This window comes from Sebastes fasciatus, chromosome 24 (genome assembly GCF_043250625.1).
Source record: "Sebastes fasciatus isolate fSebFas1 chromosome 24, fSebFas1.pri, whole genome shotgun sequence".
NCBI classification, from domain to species: domain Eukaryota; kingdom Metazoa; phylum Chordata; class Actinopteri; order Perciformes; family Sebastidae; genus Sebastes; species Sebastes fasciatus.
In genome coordinates this window covers 9,124,525-9,144,529 of record NC_133818.1, presented here as the reverse complement: position 1 = coordinate 9,144,529, position 20,005 = coordinate 9,124,525, and the positions used below count along the sequence as shown (strand labels likewise).

General features: G+C 40.4%; 1 protein-coding gene across 5 annotated transcripts in view; it reads left to right on the top strand.

Moving 5' to 3' along the window:
• The window catches only part of LOC141763234 (beta-1,3-galactosyltransferase 1-like), a 115,547-nt gene that overhangs the window by 77,072 nt on the left and 18,470 nt on the right, over positions 1-20,005 (top strand). For all 5 annotated transcript variants that reach the window (XM_074627761.1, XM_074627760.1, XM_074627757.1 and 2 more), the window contains one exon: positions 11,310-11,377. The gene's annotated coding sequence lies outside the window, so the exon portion shown is untranslated. The remainder of the gene's footprint in view (positions 1-11,309; positions 11,378-20,005) is intronic.

Sequence of the window (20,005 nt, the reverse complement as noted above, 5' to 3'; positions counted from 1 at the left end):
AGCACAATGTTAAATGGAGTAATTGGCAAAAAAACAAAACAGAAATAATACCGTATATCGCGCTGTTGAGCCAATCATTTTCACCGTAGGGGAAATTCCTTCACTGCGATGTGTATGTACGTCCAACCCATTCTCGTGAACACGATATCTCAGGAACGCCTTGAGGGAATGTCTTCAAATTTGGTACAAATGTCCACTTAGACTCAAGAATGAACTACTTGGACAGACACGGATGTAAACTGCAACTTGACTGGTTGGCGGAGGCGGTAATTCTAGTTTACATTATGATTTAGATGGAATGTAGCTTCAACGTGAAAATAGTTATTTCTGCTCCAGCTTTTCTCTGTTATATTTCATATCTACAGTCTGTACACTTGGCCGTTGTCTGAACAGAAAAATAACCTGCTCTGGAGCTGACCTGCACTCAACCTGAAACTATTTCACTCACTAGTATTGGATTTAGTGGAGAATTTTAATGCAATGGCGTCCAATAGGCCTCATCAAGGCCATAATAAATTTCTGGGGGATACAATGCAACGCAGATACTGAAAAACTACCGACTAAGGGTCAGGGTGAAAACAAATTCCTATTTAAAGGGGAAAAGAAATACAGCGTTATGCTTTATTAGGCCCTACAAATGTCAGTGCTGCAGAGAAGCCTGGCCTGTATTGAATGAGCCCACTGGCCACGGGAGGATTCCTACTTCCATAAGCCTTCATGAAGCTACATAGTTCACAGGACAAAGTCTGCTGGGTATTTTCAGTTGAAACTCTGGCTAGCTTTACCGCTGGAAAAATATCAGGAATAATTGGCCATTAGTGTATTTGGGGTAAACGAGCATAATCAAACGCTTTTTAAACAACACTGTTGTTTGTCTGCACATGGGTGTACATCTATTCTCTCCATATCTGTGTTTGTGTGTACGTTTGAGGAAATAGCATTAGAGAGTGACGTGCAGAGTCATTACTTCACAGCAGGTTACTGACAGGGCATTAGGCTCTCCTGCAGCGGGGCCTGCGAAATTGTGCTCATTATGGCGTCTCAGTTCAGATCCGGGCCTGATTTGCTCGCCTTTGCATGGCTCCTGGTTGTCGCCGAGTGTGGCAGACAAAGAATCAGCAGAACAAATCTCATTAAGGGAAAAGACAAACTTACAATTGGAGCCGACATCAAACTGTAAGCGGTAAATATTGACAAAGTAAGGCAGCGAGCCGAACTCAGCAGCAGTGCTGATGCTCTTTTTTTTGTGACCAGCAGTTTGTCTTTGTTCTTTTACATTTAAATTTCACTTACTGCATCAGTTGTTTACACTGCACAGTGTGCTGAATACTGTTCTGTAAAGTTTTTATTTGTTGTTTATTTGTTTTATTAATTAGAAATAGATGAGACTAATCATCAGGATTTCTATTAAATGGCTAAATACGGATTTCACAGCTCACAGCATTTCTATTGCCTCAGCAGGGCTCTCAACATTGCCATGTCTGATCCGGTCGTGTCTAGGGTTATATTCCCCAAGTTGCGAAACTCTCACAAGATGGTTGTAGTTAGGCATTGACCTGGAATGGTTGATGTTAGGCATTGATTTCAAATAGTTAAGGTTAGACATTGATCTTGGATGGTTAAGGTTAGGCATTGACCTTGAATGGTTAAGGTTAGGCATTGACCTCCGATGGTTGAGGTTAGGCATTGATTCAGAATAGTGAAGGTTAGACATTGACCTCCAATGGTTAAGGTTAGGCATTGACCTTGAATGGTTAAGGTTAGGCATTGACCTCCAATGGATAAGGTTAGGCATTGACCTTGCATGGTTGAGGTTAGGCATTGGCCTCGAATGGTTGAGGTTAGGCATTGACCTCAAATAATTAAGGTTAGGCATTGATTTGGAATAGTTAAGGATAGGCATTGACCTCCAATGGTTGAGGTTAGGCATTGACCTCAAATAATTAAGGTTAGGCATTGATTTGGAATAGTTAAGGATAGGCATTGACCTCCAATGGTTAAGGTTAGGCATTGACCTTGAATGGTTGAGGTTAGGCATTGACCTCCAATAGTTAAGGTTAGACATTGACCTCCAATGGTTGAGGTTAGGCATTGACCTTGAATGGTTAAGGTTAGGCATTGATTTTGAATGATTAAGGTTAGGAGAGATTGTCTGGCAGCAAGAGTTTTTGCACGTTTTCCGAACTTGGGGGTCACCTTCTAGACACGACACAATCATATCAGAGTTTCTATTGGCCCAAAGCTAACGTGGTTGGGGTTATTGGACAAAATAGTGCAAATGACACCCTATCTGTAGATATGTACTTGTTAATGAAACGGCAAAATTTTATAATTTCTTGCAAATTATTTTGCGGACAGAGTGCCATGGACCCCCTTTGAGAATCACTGCTTTAGATACTAAATATTTCTTAATAGAACCCCATGCACACCGCTGTGCAAACAGCTTGGCAGGCCTGCCGAGCCTAGTTATGGTTGCTAAGTGTTGGGGACACAGTTAATTCTTAAAATAATGAAAATTTTGTGCAAACATTGTAGCTGTTGTACATTGCAGTAATATCAGTCTAGAGGATAAGCCAAGCTGAAAGACAGTTGGAGAAAGGAACTACACTATTCTGGAAAAAGAAAAGAACAAGAGTGATATTGACAGAGCGGCGGTAGCTCACCTGTGTTATTTCCCACTACATCACTGCTGCTGTAGCAACAATAAAGCGGAGCTGACAGCCCTCACTAACTGGCCAGTCAAACCAAAACTGAGCTCTGACCTCAGGCTGTGTCTCACATAGCTCAGCTACGATTTCCAGCAGAGTATCTGACTTTTGTGAAAATATCCTCCATGGAGGTTTTGCACTGTATTTTGAAGCTAGTATCACCAGAGACAAGGAACATATACGGAAATACAGGTTTATTTTTAATAGGTCCCAAATATCCTACTGTTACTATATTACATATCAGATGATTAAACTGTCAGTAGGGGCCTACTACACCCAGTAGTAGGTTTCATCATCTATTCACATGGTAGATCACCAAAAGAAGGCATAAAAGAACACGACAGCGACCTCTAGCGACTGTAGTAGTTCTGACAGGAGCAGAAGCGGAAGTCAGGCACTGTAGTATAGACAGTGTGAAACTCCATAAGGGGTGGAGGTCGGGGACGATGGACGATCACAAAACACAGGAGACCGGAGTTTGCATCCCGTGTGAAACCAACAATATGTAGTTGTCTTTGTGCGCGTAGTTATTCCAACCCAAAATACAATGTTTGAACTTAAACTTAACCAAGTATTTTTGTTGCCTAAACCTAAACAAGTTGCAGTTTTGTTGCCTAAATCTAACTGTATTTTTTGCCTAAACCTAAAGAAGTTGCAGTTGTGTTGCCTAAACCTAAAGTTGTGGTTTTGTTGCCTAAACCTAAAGAAGCCTTTTTGTTTGTGCTCAAAACGTAACGTTTCATTCAGTTTTACATGTGAGAACATGTTGCTTTTAAGTTTCACAACGTAGTAGGCGTAGTAGGCCCCTAATGACCCATATCTATGATCCTTATAGCGACTGATAACGCCTATTTAATGGCCTGATGACAGTCGAATTAGGTGAACAGTTGGACTATATATGTCGATATAAGTTTAGCTGAAAGTGACTTTTTCTGCTTCTCTGCTGAGGCCTCTTCCTTTAATGATGTCAGAAGTCTGGCTAGCCTGCACACACTGCAGCACTCAGAGCCAAATGACACTCTCCATGGTTGTTCCAAACCCCAATGCATTTTGCCTCTGAAAAGACTCCAAATGGGGCTAAATTTAGAGTGCTGGCCTTATAGTGTGCCTTCCCCTTCATATAGCCAGCATATCAATATGAGACAGTCAAAGACAGGACAACGTTGAGCTTGTATTTTTCATCTCATCGTCTCTTGCTATCAGCCATACTTCTATCTTGTAATTAAATCTAATTGCACATTCAGAGCAATACAGCTTGATGGGTCTGGCTAATTGGTCCCATATTAGAAACCATAATTACCAGTGTGGCCGCAGGATAATGTGTTTTGCATCACCATTGTCACTCATTTCTGGCAGCAGAAGCATCCAACACCTCCTGTGGTCTCTTTTCCATACATGGATTTAGGTTTGTGTGCTTGTAGATGTGTGTAAGATACTTAATTAATTCCGATTAAAAAGGGTTCATGCAAATCAGACCGACACAATGCATAAAAATTAGCATTACGGTAAAGTGCTTGAAGTGAAAGAGGAAGATGCGTGTGTTTGAAAAGGGGTATTCTGAGTAAATCAGTGAATGAATGAATCACTGCATATCTGTGGACATGTTATCTTGAATGTACACATAAATAACATCCAGATGGTGATAATAAGAACAAGCACAAGCATCCTTCACTGTGTCACAGTGTTAAGACTCCCCCGCCTGGAGTTAGTGATAAGATTAACAGTAAAGCACATATCCACGTCTGCACACACTGGGCTTGTTATCTACAGTAGGAAGCTGATAAGGTGTAAATATATATATAATTTTTTCTGCAATTCAACACATATGGACAATTTTTTCAATTACTCTACATTGGTTCATGTGCAATAGTTACATAAATGCACTTGAACCAAAAAGGGACTGGTTTACTTGCTGTTTTCTACCTTACTATTCTTGTCACTAGCAGTGTTTCCAGTCAATTGTTAAGCAAACTTTGGAAATGTCGCAAAAAAAGAAATGCAAATAAACTCGGCTACAGTGTAGTTTGGTCAGAAGTTGGCGCTATAGGCTACGCATGGCTATAATCCACCAGTAAACGGAGTAGAAGAAGTAGAGGTTTCAATTGGGTTTAGTTGCTTTTTCATGTCAGCTACTATTTGCCATGTTTCATGCTGTCCGGCGACTAAGACGATATAAATATATATCCGAGAAGACGCCAACAGCAAAAACAGCTGATCAGTCATATGAGTTAAATGTTCATTACATCAGAATTTATTCAGCAAAAGGCGTTTCCAAAACCCATTTAGCACATCAACTCTTTTTCGACAAAGGCAAAAACCAACTCAAGCGAGCGTTAAAACTTTCGCAATTCAGGAAGTTTTATCGAATTTTACCATTTCCATACTGATGCAATACTTCAGAAGTAGCAGTCACGCGGACAGGACAACTGCTTCAATTTGTCCAAGTTTAGGTGAACTGTACAGGGAGACCTGAAAATAAACAGCACTTCAGGGCCTGTATTTATCAAGCATCTCAGAATCCCTCACAGGAATGACACTTAAAGTTAAACCTCAGAGTGGGACTGAGAGATATTCACACTACCCACACTGACTTTCTGCAAGGAGAAGTAAAAATTATGATGATGTGTTGTACTTTTTTGACAGTTGCAGTTCAAGATATCAGACAGTGGTACAATTCAACACGCTAAAAATAACACCTTTTTATGTGTAGGTTGTATGTATATAGGTAAATAATATAGTTAAATAACTCATATTATTATAAGGTTATATCAATTATCAATTAAGATCAAGAAATCAAGCAATTATTTACTTGCGGAATTGTTTTGTCCATAAAATGTCATAAAATAGTGAAAATTTCATGACATAACATGATAAGTTTGTATGTCGTAACAACATGAAAATATCTTGTTATCTTATAACGTGAAACATTTTATGTTATAACAATAAGTTATCACATTTTAACATGAAAGTTTCACGTTATAATGAGATTAATGGTATGTTCTTATAACAAAAAATGTTTTCGTGTTTATCCATAAGTGTGTTTCTACCTGAAAGCCACCTCCTGCCGATCTGAACAGGTCATTCCCCTATGTTAAGAAAGTCCAAATGTTTTTCCTCCCGGTCCCAAAAAGATCACAGTTAGGACTGATGTCCTACTCTGATAAATACAGACCCTGAACATTTTTTAAAAGACCTCCTTGGCTTTCAACTAAAGCTAGCATCCAATTCAGTTTTTACAGATCAGGTCGGGTGAAGCCTGAATGCTTATAGCAACTTGGTCATTCTGCCTGCCTTTGCTTTAGGAATATATTGTATGGAGGAATACAATCAATACAACTCACAGTTCAAAGATCAAAAACATCGTGCATCGCCATTCAAGGTTTCACCACAGTGTTTAACACTGAAGGCCAAACATTAGAAACTCTGTCACTGTTACAACCCGGAGTGGGGTAGGGGTAAAGGAAGTAACCTTTGAGCCGATGTTATCAGGCAATCACTTGTTTATTAATTAGTGATTGAAATTAAAGCAATATAACACATACAATGGATGGAATTAGTACAACTGAAAACGAGGGTTTAGGGGTGGCCGAAACGGAGGAAACAAAAAGGCACACACCCTAGCCCTGAACGAGCCTAACCAGCAGACAACTCAAACAACTGTTCTACTCACAGCAAAATATACTAAACACGAGTACCTCAAACTAGTTAACAGCTAATATTACAATCTAAAGTCCACTGACTCCAGTGGACTTATACACAGGTTCTAGTTAACAGTTTCCACACACACAGTCGAGAGGCACGGGGAACAGATCAAATGAAATCACTGCCCGCCTTGGTCTGGTCACAGCTGGCCTTTAATTATTTCCCCCTCGGCCCAGCCGGCTGGTGATTGGCTAATCACTTGTGTCGTGGCAGAGGCAGGACCACAAACGGCGGGAAACAAAGGGCATCCCCCTGAGAGCGTTCCGGAGGCGTGGCCCCGAAGGGAATCTCCAAGACGTGACGTCGTCTTGGAGCGACGGGACAGCTGGACGCACCAAGAGAAAAAGAACACAGGGAACAGCGCCGCACAGCAACATGCAACAATACAATACTAACAATACCGAACGGTCACCTCGGCGACCGTAACAGTCACGGTAAAGTTCCTTTAGCTCTGCCTGCTCCTACCAAATCTTTTGACATATTGATTAACCACTGCAGTTACACACAATAACCGATTTGACCTGAATTTGGCTTCTGCTGAACACCACTGTGGGGAAAAAAATAACTCATCTGTGATTTATTCTAGTTATTATAGTGGGTCTGATGACCAAGAGAGAAAATAAGCTTGCCTACTCACCCGAGGCGAACGATTTAGAGGAAAGGCAGATTAACAAAAGAGCCCATTTGGTTAGTGGAATAAGGCCGTGTGTAAAGATTTGCCTATTTTCTAGTGTCTTTCCACACTTAACACAGTGTACCAATGTTTAACTTATATGCATGTGTTTATAAGACCTGCTTTCGCTTTTGTATTCCATCGCTGTGTCTCGTTACTGTTCGCGGCTCCATCGACCCAATTTCCACATGGGGATCATTAAAGTTTCATCTTATCTTAAATCTGAAAGCCAAGAAGGAGAGAACGAGAGAGCAAGACAACAGAACAGAGAACTGGTGGTGGTGGATATCAAAAGTGTTAATCACACCCTCCATCTCATCCTGTTGTCCTTGCGTGCACCATCTGACACTGCAGGCAGGCTTAAGCCGTTCTTTATTTTAAATTGAAACTTGAGCTCCTTACTTTGTTGAAGAACTCCAGTAAATAAGGACAACATCAGAATCAGAATCCGGTGTATTGCCAAGTAGGTTTTCACATACGAGGATTTTGCTTTGGTCAGTGGCAGGACTGTACTACATGTACTCCATAATATCATTAAATTAAATATAATCAAACTTGTAATACTGATGATACTGAATAATAATTTAAAAATATTAATATATTGTAAAAAAATGTACTACCCTTAATAGTCTGTCACAGGGCACACGTTTCATTGTTAAATAAACCTTGTGGTACACCTGATGCTGAGAGTATGCAGGCTGACTCGATAGGGAGGCACTCTGTTGGGGGCTGACACATGCTGTCATTGACCTTTTATTAATTGAATATGCTGGCTGCTGCATTTTTATACTTTTTTTGTATTAATCATTTATTAATTCAGCCTTTATTTATTTCTCGGGAATACATTGAGGGTTGGACTCATTTTTAATGATGCCGAGATTACATTAGGCAACAAAAACCAATATACCAAATATAAACAAAACAAAAACAGGAAAAATTATATTTAAAAGAAATTTGACCAATAATAAGAACACAAACATCAACATTGGTTTAAATAATTATTTTTTAAAAAATACCATAGGATACTGTACAAAATATAATAGGAAACCATTAAGGCAGCGTTTTTTCGCACGTCAATATATTTTTCCAAACTGTTGTTTTTGTCATGAGTATTTTCACACAGAAGGCGAATATTACTCAGCAAAAAAGCTACTTACTTTTTTTTACAGAAGGAGGTCGATTTTTCTGAGCTTTCAGACCACGAATGAATGTATTAATATGATAATGCGTTAACGCAAATTAATTTTAACGGCACTAATTTCTTTAACGCAACTTGCAATTTTTTACGTTGTGGCGGGTTCAGTTTTAAAGCTAAAATGAATATACTGGCATCATATGAAACTAGAAAACCTAAGGAATCCATTGGTACCAACCTAAGGAATCCATTGGTACCAACCTGAGGAATCCATTGGTACCAACCTAAGGAATCCATTGGTACCAACCTAAGGAATCCATTGGTACCAACCTGAGGAATCCATTGGTACCAACCTAAGGAATCCATTGGTACCAACCTAAGGAATCCATTGGTACCAACCTAAGGAATCCATTGGTACCAACCTAAGGAATCCATTGGTACCAACCTAAGAAATCCATTGGTGCCAACCTAAGGAATCTATTGGTGCCAACCTAAGGAATCCATTGGTACCAACCTAAGGAATCCATTGGTACCAACCTAAGGAATCCATTGGTACCAACCTACGGAATCCATTGGTACCAACCTAAGAAATCCATTGGTGCCAACCTAAGGAATCTATTGGTGCCAACCTAAGTAGTCCATTGGTGCCAGCCTAAGGAATCCGTTGGTACCAACCTAAGGAATCCATTGGTGCCAACCATGTCATACTAAGTTGTTGTGGAGGAGGCTCAATAACGCTCCAAACTTACGCTAAATTCTAGCGAGGAAAAATGTCTTGACCTCCAGATATGTGAATGAAAATGCCATTTTATGATTTGAGCGTATTTTTCATTCTAAATGCAGTACCTGTGAGGGTTTCTGGACAATATTTGTCATTATTTTGTGTTGTTAATTGATTTCCAACAATAAATACATACATACATTTGCATAAAGCAGCATATCTGCCCACTCCCATGTTGATAAGAGTATTAAATACTTGACAAATCTCCCTTTAAGGTACATTTTGAACACATAAAAAATGTGCGATTTAATCAAGATTAACTATTTTAATCGACTGAATGCCCAAAAAACAATACATGATATTGCTCACAGTATCCCTGTACACCAACGATTCAGTATGTGCTGCACCAAATGTACAAATGAGCAGAATGTTTCGTGGCTTGAGCTGTGAATAAATTCCGGGCACACACGGTGTACAAATAAATCAGGCTGAAGTGCATCGTTAGTGCAGATCCAAAACAATAAATCTGAATTATTATCTAGCGCTTTTTAATCAGATTAATTGTTGTCTTTGACGTTATTTTGAAATCAAAGAAATCCTGACTTTACCTCCTCAGCCCTGGATGTATGTTTGATTTACACCCACTGCTGACTGCCGTACAAGAAGTTATTGGATTACTGCTCACTCCCTCTGTGATTTCACTGTACAGTTCATACTATAACAGTTAACGTCTTTCTCTCCTCATCTTCTTCTTCTCTCTCAGTCGTACTGTTATATAAATGTAAGCATAACCTTTCCACCTGGCAGTGGGAAGACGGATAATTCCCTCTCAGATGTATCACCTGATACCGCTGATGTACGGCCCATAAACTCTTCGCAGGCACTAAAACAACAAGGGGGGGTGGCGTGATAGGAATGTGCGTTGTAGCAATGTCAACTTTAAACAGATAGCAGGTGCTTAACTCCTAGCTGTAAAAACTGACAGTCAACACATAATGTATACAGTCCAACGCCTCCCTATGAATCATGGGAGCGATGCGATAAAGAGCTCACAGACACTGCCGCCGTTCACTAAAGTTGATTCATTAACAGTTATTCTTTCAGGAAGTCTCATTGAGACCTGAACTAATTATATACCTACAACATCTCAATAATTACACAACAACATTTTAAAATCGTACAGTGTATGCTCAGTTTAACCGACCAAACTCTCAACTATATCTGTTTCCCAACGACTCCTTTAACATCAGAACTAGCCCTCTTATTTCATATTTGTTTTTTGGTCTCTGATCTAATTTCATTTCAATCTCATCATCGCTGCCATTTCAGAAATTGAAATAAAATGACAGTCCCTGTTGATCAAACCCCATCAAGCTTAGAGCACAGACTGCCTCTTCACAACCTTTATGACTCTCATCGCGGGTTCATCTATTAATTTTTCACTTAATTAAATCACATGACAATGAGCACTGTTGCAAATAGCAATTAGCCTAATTAAACTGATAGAAAGATGATCTGTAAACTCTTACATTGATTGTGGGTGTTTTTAATTAGTCATTTAATGGGAGGTACAATGCAGGCCTGGTTATTGAATGGCAACAAATAAAGCCCTGCAGTATTAAGTGTTAGTCACTCGTCTTTATGGTTGGAGTGCAGTGCTCAGATAAGACAGAATTAAAAGGCACAGTTAGACAGAAGAGTATTACATATTTCATGAGTGTAACAGATGATTTATTTTGTATAATGTATATAGAATAAGTGCATAATCTGTGTGCAGTAGCCCCTGTTTTATCCCCTCTGCCAACATCATGTACAACCTTAAATGTCCTCTAAAATGAACTAACTTTGAGGGAAACCACCTGTGTTTCATTATGTGTGTTGAGCAAGTTTCAAGTGATTTTTTGATAGCTGAAACCAATGGGCCCTTGGAAGGTGGAAAATACGTATTTAATAGCACATCTCCACCCGCATAAATTGGAAAATGGTTGTCAGTACTAAGTTTTAAGCACACAGGATTTATTGGACGAATTGTGCAAAGCCACTAGGTCATTTAAACGAATACTTCACCCCCAAAATTACCATTTTTGTATGCTTGACTTTCCTGAAGAATCATCTAAAACACTTCCGCATAAACAGTTTCATGCTTGCGCAGACACGTTACTTGGCCGTACAAATCCGAAGTGTTTTAAATAGTAAGGTTTTAGCGAAGAGGCATGTGTTTGGGAAGTAGTGAGCATACAACTAGATAAATGAGAATTATACTGCATGAATTGTGTGAGAGTTTCTAAACGGATGTTTTATCGAGTTTTGCTGTCTTTTAAACCTGGCTTCCATTTACTTTAATTCATCAAGACTTTTCTTTGTTTCTAGATTCTTCATTCACTGTGGAGGCATGCGAGAAGAACAAAGTTGTCTTCAAGAATTCAAGGCAACACGGGGTGAGTCATTGTTTTACAAATGGTCCTTTTTGGGGTGAAGTGTTCCTTTAATATCAGTCAAGCCCCAAAAGAAAGAAAAATTTACCTTTTTTCGTTCTGAAACTAGAAAACCTAAGGAATCGATAAGTACAAACCATGTCATGTTAGCTGATGGGGAAGAATGCTAAATAACGCTCCAAACTTGCGCAAAAGTTTGGCGAGGTAAAACTGTCGGCCATTTTCAAAAGGGGCCCCTTGACCTCTGACCTCAAGATATGTGAATGAAAACGCTGAGATGAACAGAGTGAAAACTGTATCTTATTAGGTAAAACAGATGTTGACAAGCTGCATTGAAAACAGGTAATAAATCACAATATATCTTATTGCAATACTCAGCATATTGTAAAATGTTTAGAATCACAATAAGCTCGTATCGCGATAATATCATATCGTGGGGGCCTCTGGTGATTCCCACCCCTAGTGGGCGCTACGCTTCTGTAACAACGTGGTCCCGCCACTGTGGGTTGGGGTTGGCGTTGTCAGCAGGAACCGCCGTTTGAGCGCTGTGCAGTGCAGCAGCGATTAGATAGCCAGTGGGACACACACAGCTTCCATTCACATGATAAGTATTGAATGAAGTACTCTATTGGTATCGGTATCACTTTAAGGGTACTGTTATTGGTTTTGGCATTGTAATTTTTTAAACGATACCCAGCCTTAATTGGAGTCCACCTTTGTACTAGTTGATTTCATGCCAGTGCCTTTACTTTATTCATATATATTTTTGTAAAGTTGGTACATTTTGTCAGTCCCTAACTCAGTTTTATCAGTTGGAAACAAACCCTAGCCGACTATTTATTCCATCACAAATGGAGCAGAAAAATCAATCAGATAAAGTGCCTCATTGAAGCCGGACCCGCCAAGTTCAACATCCACGCCGCCTCAGCGTGGCTGCTCTTACGCAACCAAGAAGTTCTGATCCTGACAGCTCTCAGACATCCTCCTTTCAAGGGCACAGACGGAAAAATGAATTTGCGGCAAGAGAGGGGGGTCAGTGAATAACTATGTTTAAGAGTTTTTAGGATCTCTGGCGCTGCACACGATCCTTCCCCGCCTCCCGCCTCCTGACCTGAGCTACACTCAGGAATGAGTGACAAGGTCGAAACACATCCAATTCCAACTTAATTGAAACTTTAACAGAGTACAAACTAAACTTGTCTTTTTCACAGTGGCGAGTGGGTGCAGTTTGTTGTCAGGGCAACTGTTTGACTCTCTTATTGTGATGTGTAGAAAAGTGTGTGATTGTCAGTGCAGTGAGGAAAGGAAAAAAAGCCTTCGTCCTCTCTCCTTGTGTGACTCCTGCCTTCCTCATCTTCACTTGGTTTATCAGAACAGGATAAAGGTGCACAGAGAAGTACACTGACCTGACAGAGACAAAGATATAGGACCTGAGGATTCTGGGAAATAATGGTTTGAAAGAAGCCTCAATCAAATGGCCTTGGGCTCTAGAGAGGTTTTTATTTGTTAGGCTGGATGTTTTGGTTCCACCCAGAGAAAAATACTGGAAGAATGATTCCTTTTCCACATAGCTGTATTATTATGAGCTTCTGACAAACAGTTGAGATGTACACTTACAGCAGAGGAGCACAACAGACATTTCATAAACAAGTTATACCAAAAGAATGATCATTCTCAGTCTTTGTAGGAATACTGTAGATCAGACTTGCTCATGTTTTGGTTTTGGTGTTGTAACAGCAAGACAGGATCCTCTTTTTGTGGCCTTGCATGCACTAGAAAACGGATTATTTCCTATACAATTCAATGAGGCTACACTCAGTGAGGCTCCCAGTGATCAGAGTGACATGGTCAATGCTCACGACTCGTTATTGTGATTAAATCTGTCTTAGTTGAAACATTAAAACAAGGACTGTCAAAGCTAACGTGATAATAATGCGTTAACACTAATTTCTTTAACGCATTAACGCAACTTGCGATTTTTAGGTTGTAGCGAGCTCGGTTTCATCTAGTATCAATGAAACTAAAAAAACAAAACTTGCACTAAATTTTGGCAATTTCACCTTCATTCAATAAGTCAGACAGTCATTAATAAATTAATAAATATCAATAATTAAACAAAATTATTACATATTAAATAATAAATAAAATAATTATTGTTTTTAAAAAACTATTGCCTGCAAACTGTATTTAAGAGAAAAAATTGTCAATCTTAATAATAAAAAATTAATTTCCACAGACCAATCTGACTTCAAAATAATAGCACGCCACCTCACAGTGTCACTCACACAATAACAGGACATCCTGATCTGGTATTTCAAAATTAAAGCCCTCTGAAATGTCATATATGCTCGATATATTCCCTCTAAATTTAGATTAATTTAGAGAATAATAGAATGATCATGCTGGTGTGATCCTACGCATCAACGGGTTTAATCAAATAGTAAAAGAAAATATGAAAATATTGAAATATATATAGCCATATCGCCCAGCCTTTATTCCTGGTTGGCTTGAGTGTGAGTCATTGAGACAACATCGAGGTCAAAGAGGTATTGGCGTTTCTCCTCAGAGGCTCAGAGTTCCTGCAGAGGGTCGGCCGCTGTGAGGAATGCCTCCCATCAGATAAAGAAAGTGAGAAATGAGTCGTGGATTATCTCCCTCTGAGATCTCTGGTCAGGTCATCTTTCCAACAGGGCAGGCCGCGCTCCTCTATTGATCACAAAATGATTAGACATTAACCGCGTCGGACGGCCAACAAAAAGACAGACGATCTAATCAGAGATGCCGTGAGAAGTAGCTTCGGTTTCATCTGTCACTGCGGCCCTCCAGTCAAGCCCCATCAACTGGGCTTTTTTTAAACCCAAGTGACTCCTACGAGGTGCTGGAGGATCATGCTAGGATGGAGGCCATTTAGTTGTTGGTCAAGGACAGGATGGAAGATGAGAGGAGGGTGTCAGGGGAAGAAAAACAAGCACACTGAGTAGGCGTGAAGGCTTGTGGCATCAGTTTCTATGTCTGTACTGAAGGATCTGTGAATTAAAGATACTTTTGTTAATTTTTAGTTTAATGCGCTATGATTTTAGTACATCATATCTAATTAAGTGCAAAACTATATTTTTTCTGCATCATTTCCTTATCTTTTTGTGTATGTATTGGAGAAGACGTTTAGGACGAGTAGAATAGAACTACGGTATATTGCAGCCCCATCACGACACACACTTATGTACTTCACATACACACACACAGTCATTTTTGACGGGCGGGCGTCATCTCAGCTCACATCGATCCGTCCCAGAGGCGAGTCATCCGGTCCAGCGGCTAATCACACAGATGGATCTCGCGTCCGACAGCCCGTCATAAGCAGTGAGACCGCTACTGGATCACTTCCTGTCACCACTGACACACTCCGATGTCAAGACACACACACACGCACACTTTTCTGTTAGGCACTGTAATATTATTTCTTTTTGCTGAAGGGAGCATCGTGTAAATATCGTCTTTTTCTCATCCCAGATATTATTTTATTCATCCCTTGTGGGATTTATTGAATTTATTAAAACAAATTCAATTGTTCTAGTGAGGGTGAATTTTGACAGTTTGGAAAGCTCATATGATCAGATATGCACACTAAATGTGAATATTTTCTGGTTACCTCTATGACAGTAAACTGAATATCTTTGAGTGGTGGACAAAACAAGACATTTGAGGACGTCATCTTGGGCTTTGGGAAACACTGATGGACATTTTGCACCATTTTCTGACATTTTATAGAACAAACAACTAATCGATTAACCGAGAAAATAATCGACAAAGAAAATAATCGTTAGTTGCAGCTCTAATGCACACGTTTTCTTCACAGTGTTCTGAACTCACACACCTCTATTTTATATCTCACCTTATCTCTAAAACCAAATCTAAAATTGTAATCGATTTCATGCAAAATGCATAAAAACTAAAACATGTCGTTCATCATCACGTCACGTTTTTATCCAAAGAATTATTCTGCTTCAACACATATTTGTTGGCGATTAGCCTTTCAAAAACAACCAAACAAACGTTACACACTATTCAGATCTGCGAGCTTAGCAGTTAGTGTCGTTAATATATTTCTAATAATATAACTTTTCTCATCCCAGATATTATTTTATCCATCCCTTGTGGGATTTATTGGAAAAAAACAAATTCAATCGTCCTACTAATGGTGAAATTTGATAAAACATATTGACGATTTGAACTTGTCTCTAAACCCAAATCTAAAATAGATTTATTTCATGCAAAATGTGAATGTGAATTGTGAAAGGGCAGTGTTTTGAGTCTTGGTACTGAGAGTGCACTGCATTTTGCCATACTTCTCAGTATGAACGCACTTGTGCACTCAAAATAGTAACTGTAAGTTCGTAAGTATGCTAATTGAGACACAGCATCTATCTCTCTCTCGAGACCGCGCACTCGCTAACGTTACGAACACAACCGATGCACTAGTGGAAAACCCTGATTTTGAGTTGAGGGTCCAACAAAAATATTCATGAAACGTAAGACTCAACCCCCATCCCCACTCAAATAATTTACATACAGTCCCTTAGCATGCCTGTGAGGACGCTGACTAGACTCACTTCCACAAAGCCTTACTTTAAACTTCTTCTCCGAATGTCTCCTTAATCTTAATTCGAGAAATACTTTAAGGCGGTATTAAGTCCTCTAATGGGTGTTTTATTTATAAGGTCTGAAACATGAAGCCTCAGCACTTGGCAAAGTAATCGTTGAGTCGCCGGTATTGATCAACAACCCTATTAAACCGTGCAGACATATTATGGTCATTCTGTGCTATGGGACAGTAAAAATTGTACTTACGAGGTTTAGGGTTGCCCCATTACACCGTCCCACATCTTTCCTTCATCTCTAATGTTTTTATGTATTCCCTTTTCTCCCTCTCTCTCTTTATCTTTTTTCCCCATCCTCTTTGTAACAACGGCTCCTCTGTCAAAGCCGGGCCTGGAGGTGGAAAATGTTTGAAAAGCTCTCATTAAAGTAGCATTCAGAGATCCAGACATTGAGCTGGAGGTACAGTCAGCCAGGATCCACACCAGTTAACCTTGTCCAGTCCTCTGCGGAAGAATTTAAATATTCATTAGCCTAAAAGAATCAGCTGGAGGAGATGCATATCATTTCCCTTCTTTAACGATGCACATATGATTTGAGCTTTACATCCACTAGCCCTCTCTGTGATGCTGTCGCCATGGTAACGCTGTCACAGTAGCCGCGTTTCACATTAGAAAAGCTGTATGGAAAACGGCAACATTCAATAAAACTTCCTCGATTGTACAAAAAAAAAAGGTTTTATGTTCGCTTGAGGTGGTTTTTGCCTTTATTGAAAAAGAGATGATGCGCTAAATGGATTACGGAAATTACTTTGCCGAATAAATTGGCGAACATTTATCTCACATGACCGATCAGCTGTTCCGCTGTCGGCATCTTCTCGGATATTCCTATACTATGCTAATGCTTATCTTCGCCTCCGAAGAACAGGGAACATGGCCGATACTAGCGGATATGAACTACATAGATACAAATGTATTTAATTGTTCTTTATTATTAATATATAATATCGATATCGAGGTATTTGGTCAAAAATATCGCAATATTTTCTTTTCTCCATATCGTCCAGCTCTACTTCAAAGCCTGGCGCTCTTCCTGGTGGGCTCGGTGTGTCGCCCACGCTCTAGTATTTCCCCTCCTCCCTCCTCGACTCGCCTCTAAAACACACACTTATTCACACACATGCATACTATACACACTCCCTGTGATCTCACAGTGTTTCCCCAGGGCTGCTCCGGCACAAACAAAAGCACAGTTTAAGGTTAATACTGCTTCTCTGAATACACCTCCAGCCAATACTGATGTGTGCGCCAGAGGTTGAAGGTTCAGAGAATTGCCGTCTGCTCTGTTTGTGTGTGTGTGTGTGTGTGTGTGTGTGTGTGTGTGTGTGTGTGTGTGTGTGTGTGTGTTTGAAGCCAAACTGTGTCTGACAGGCTGACAGAACAATGAAAACTAGAGTGTGTGTTTGTGTCAGGGTTTAGGTCGAAGCTGAAACTATCCTCTCGTTCTCCCACACACGTGTAAAGGCTCGTAAACAGGAAAATTGACTCCTTTCCTCCCGCGTCTCACCTCTGTTGGAGCTGAAGCTTAGCGGGGCCGACAGATGGAATCATTTATTTACCGAGGGCTCGGCGAGCAGCGCGGCCTCTGACCGGACCTCACGCTGGCCGGAGATAGCGGCCTCACCTCGGAGGGCCCGAGGCAGCTGTGGGCAGCCGGGCCGCGGGTTATCACGCCGTCCACACACATCATCAGAGCGGCCAAATGGCCTGCTGTGATTTCGGCAGGATAGTGAAGCTCGTGCATGCGAGAGAGGAGCGCGTGGCCATTAATATTCATCTACCTCCCTTGACACCCACTGGGCGCCATTTGTCTGGATTATTTATATTTAGTAGTAGGAGATATGAATCTTAGCTCTCATTTATGCATTTTGTCGATTAGAATGTAAATACCTTGTGTTTAACACCAGCCGCTCTCACTGTATTGTTATTGAAATTGGTTGCCAAGGATTTGTGAATAGTACATTCTCATGGATTTATCAGGAACATGAATGAGATTAGAGCAGCAGAAGAGGCTTTTCATTTAAAAAGAAAAGAATCTCATTATCCACCTTTCAACTACAACTGGCTTGCCAAATCTAATTTAGATCCTCACAAATATTTACCTCAAATATATTTAAAGACTAAACCATGATGGCAATCGGGCTGATTTATTCAATTCAATTCTATACGTATATAATATATACATTTATTTACTGGAATTTTAATTCCTGTTTGAATTTTGACCAATTTGTTGCTGCATTAAAAAAGGTTTAATTGTAATTGAGTAGTTTTGTTGCCTAAAATTAAGCAATTAGTTCAAACATCCTTATTTTAACCCAAACCTTGATCTTTTTCTAAATCTAACCACATAGTTTTATTACTTAAACAGGTTCTGCACTGCAGGGCTTGTGCAGGCGCACTGATTGCTTGTGTTGCTGGACATTTGTAGGGGAACGCATGAAGAATTTAACTATTCATATGATATCATAAAAATCGTAGCATACGTAAAAAAACGATTATAGCTGTTTGGGTTCTAAATGCTGGTTCCATTGACAACAGTTCCCAGTTGGCAAAGTTCGTTGGCTTGTATGCCAATGAATGTCTCCTGAGTAGGTAGAAAACATTTAGCTTTGTATTGACGTGCACAAACAAAACACTGCCGGTGTGTCATGGCCTTTATCCGTTGTCAGGCCGATAGCCGATGGGTTCCGAGATTGTGATCTCGCCGATTGCGTCAATGTGAGGAGAGTCCAATTTAAACTTTCATGAATATAAATCAATATTTTAAGCATGTCAACTTAATAATTCTGAATCAGGAGAAACTGAAACAAAGTGTGAAAGTAAGTTCAGCTGTTACTTCAACGTGTCAGATCATTAACGCCTCATTTTCAGCTTGTAGCTGCAGGTTGTCAACATGAATTATGCTGCCATTAAAAACGTTGACTAGTTGACACTATAAGAGCATATAGTTCAGTGTTAAATACATATTTCAGATCTTTTAGTGTTACTAACCTGTATGGGACAGATTCACTTTTCCCTACCTAAACACATCTTTATGCACACTCTTATAAGTAAATGTCCAAATGTAGAAGACAATGCCGACTTCAGCTCTGGAGACGCTGCATTCTAGCAGTGCGCGTGTGTGTGTGTGTGTGTGTGTGTGTGTGTGTGTGTTCCCAGTGCCCCTTAGTAGAGTGTTATTTACCAGAAGGAGTGCTGAAGCTGCATGTCCTCGGCCTGTGCTGCCATCAGCAGTGGCAGGGATGTGTGTGTGTGTGTGTGTGTGTGTGTGTGTGTGTATGCAGGTGCGTGTGTGTGTGTGTGTGTGTGTGGTGGACAGACGAGGAGACAAGGTAATTACCACAGGACCCTTCATCTGGCATCCGCTCAGCTCTCAGGTTCAACAGAGCAGCTAACAGGAGCTCTGTCAGCTCCCAGCGAGGACGCCGAGCAGGTGTGTGGCCTAAAAAATTAAGACTTTTTTTTTTTTTTACATGGACAGTGGAGGACATCTGCAGGGAGCACATGTTACATAAAAACCTAAGAGCGTGTCTCTGCGTTGTCTCTGCATCGTGTGCATCTCCTCCCCCCCCCCAGCATCACTATTGCCTGGAGCTGCTCCTGTTATCTAGACAGGTGCAGTTGTCTGCGCCCTGCTATATAATGGGATGTGTTCCACGGCCGTGCCGTCTGCCAGCGCTGAGATGGTGTTCCTGATAACTCCTCGGCCTCTGATAGAGGCTGGGGCTCTGCAGCAGGGTGAAGCGCGGTGAGGGAATACTGCCACTGGGCAGCGGCTCTGCACATATGTTTGGACTAGCGCTAATCCTCCGTCTCCGTCGGCTCCCTCCAGGTGTTTTCCTAGGTAAATTAGTTATTGTGAATAATGTGTGTGTGTGTGGAAGTGTCTGTTCAGACGTCCATGACTTCATTAGCAGTCTTGTGTTAGAGCTCGACTTGGGAGGTTTCCCACTGAGTAGATCCGTACTCAACACCA